The following is a 2,552-nucleotide window of genomic DNA, read 5'->3' as shown; positions in this document are numbered from 1 at the left end:
CTCAAACTTATGCAAGGTTAGCAATGCTATATCCTATCCTAAACAGAAATTCCAAACTAAAACCAGAAACAACTGTTCTTATATTTAAAACAATCCTCAGGCCACTGCTGTTGTACGGCTGTGAAGTCTGGGGAGCGGCATCCTTCACGAAAAGGAAAAAACTACATTCTTTTCAAAATAAAGACCTAAGAATCAAAGTTAATGCTCCCTTCAAAGTTAACTAATGCTCCTTGGTTCATAAGAAATAGCCAATTTTTCTTTTTTTCTTTTAATAAGAACATTTTATATAGCTAACTATATAAGGGTAACCCCCTAAAGGGTAAACCCCTAAGGGTGTCATATGTATGACTATACCCCCTCATAGTCAACTGTTAAAAAATATATATGATATAAGTTATATCAACCATGTAAGGCCCACCAGGCCAATCTGGTATAAAAATAAAAAAAAATACCCTAACCCTGACCTTATTTCATGTCTTAAATATACAAAATCTTTTCGAATATTGAAGTCTTAAGCATTTTCCAGTCTTAGAAATTATTATATAATAAACCTAATTAATATTTACGCTTTTTAGGACAGAGATATTTTCATTTCCTATATTTAATATCTCATTTCCTCTTAATATTATATTTTAAATCTTTGATATTATAATTATATCTAAAATTTTGTTTTTGATTAATTTATTAATATATAAGTTGAATCGGATTATCAAAGCGATTCTAGTTAGAATGTATGCATACTTATTGCTAATGATATAATTCAAAACAATACAAAATATGACTAACTCCTGCGATTTAAAACATGTCTATAGGTAAATGAAAGTAAAAATTTACTTACAAAAACCGTAGAAGAGGTGAGATAAAATATCAGACAACCTGGCCGCACAAGGAATGATGGTCGAAATAGGGTGCAGTCGTGGGGTGGTTGGGAAAGTAGACACGAGGATGGGGGCGAGGAGTGGGGATAGGGATCCAACAGGATTGGCTCCTGGAGTAAATGTTAACGTTGAAGACCTGGTTGAATTGTGATCTCATTTCAAGGTCATTTAGGAAGGACAGAAAATTCTAATGTAATACAAACATTTTTTAATCGTTATATTTAATCTAATTTTCATTTAAGTAGTTAATTTTTTTTTCTATATATTACATTCAATTCAGAAATACTCGTTGATTCATCCGTTTATTCATGGTTTAGACCAATATGATTTATATTGTTCTTTAGGGATTTTTGTTTGTTGTATGGAGTGTAAAAATAAAAAAAAAAAAAAAAAAAAAAAAAAAAAAAAAAAAAAAAAATCGGTATGCACTAAACGAATACAATTTTCCTTATAAGTCGATTTTAAAATAGTAAGAAAATTGATTGTGGAAGTTTATAATTGCGTTGATCGCGAAGATGATTTAGTTTTATTTTAGGTTTTTTTTACTGCTAAAACTGCCATAAATCACAAACGCTAATCGTTTCTTAGATATGTGTCTTTATATATATGTGTTTCTTTAAATGAAACTCATATATTCTTAATGTCTCTTTTTCTGATTATTAAATTTATACATTTTTGGCGATTTAAAAGGATAGATCAAAAGTAAGGGCAAGGAACAAGTCTTCACAACATGAAATGACCAAAATTAACATAAAATAAATAATACTAATTTTTAAATTATTTTACTTTACTCATTATTAGTTGTATTGAACTTATTAAAAACACATAATGACTTAAATTAACTTTAAAATGTAATAAATTGATCTAATTCCTGTAAGTGAAATCTGAAAGTTGGGGTTACACTTTTTACCCAACACAAATGTTATGTAATCATTGTCAAATCAATTAATTAATCACAAAACACTGAATATCAAAGACTGTGGAGTAACGGATTCGAAGGGATCCTTTTCGAACAGAACTACTTCCTACAAAAAGGCAGAGTTTCTATTCTTTTTCTACACTTCTTGTCCAATCTAATGAATCATCGATCATACTTGATAATTAATAATAATTGAAAATTGAATATTTCTTACCTAATTTCATCATTGTGGTATTGCTTGATACTAAACTTCAACATTATGACCTTCAATTCTCATGGTAAACCTGAGTTTAATTATGTAAGTCAATATTTTGATGTTTTATTCACATAAACATAATAGCACTGCCATTTCCGAACTCAAGTCCTTTTTAACTTGGATCCTGCCCAGTTTAAGAGTTAAAATTTCACTGAGAATAAAATGATTGTAATAAAATGATACAATTACAATCTTCTAGCAACACAATACTTGAATATTTATTAGTAAAATGTTCATTTGTTCCTCAAAATTCTCCTTTGTATATATATATATATTTTGATAATATAAAAATATTTCTACATTCAAAATATCTCTATCCTTTCTATCGCGTGTATATTAGTTAAAATCTTGACACCCCTTTTAGCACTTGAAATATTGTTAGTCTCAAATTGTTGAAAGAAAATGTTTAATATTAATTTAAAACATATTTCTTAATACATTTTATTTTTTAATTTGGTATTATATAAGAATTTAAAATTAGTTTACTTCATTCACTATT

The sequence above is a fragment of the Halyomorpha halys genome, unplaced genomic scaffold, assembly GCF_000696795.3.
Source record: "Halyomorpha halys isolate HHAL.00 unplaced genomic scaffold, Hhal_1.1 Scaffold62.1, whole genome shotgun sequence".
NCBI lineage: Eukaryota > Metazoa > Arthropoda > Insecta > Hemiptera > Pentatomidae > Halyomorpha > Halyomorpha halys.
Note: the sequence above shows the minus strand (reverse complement) of the source record.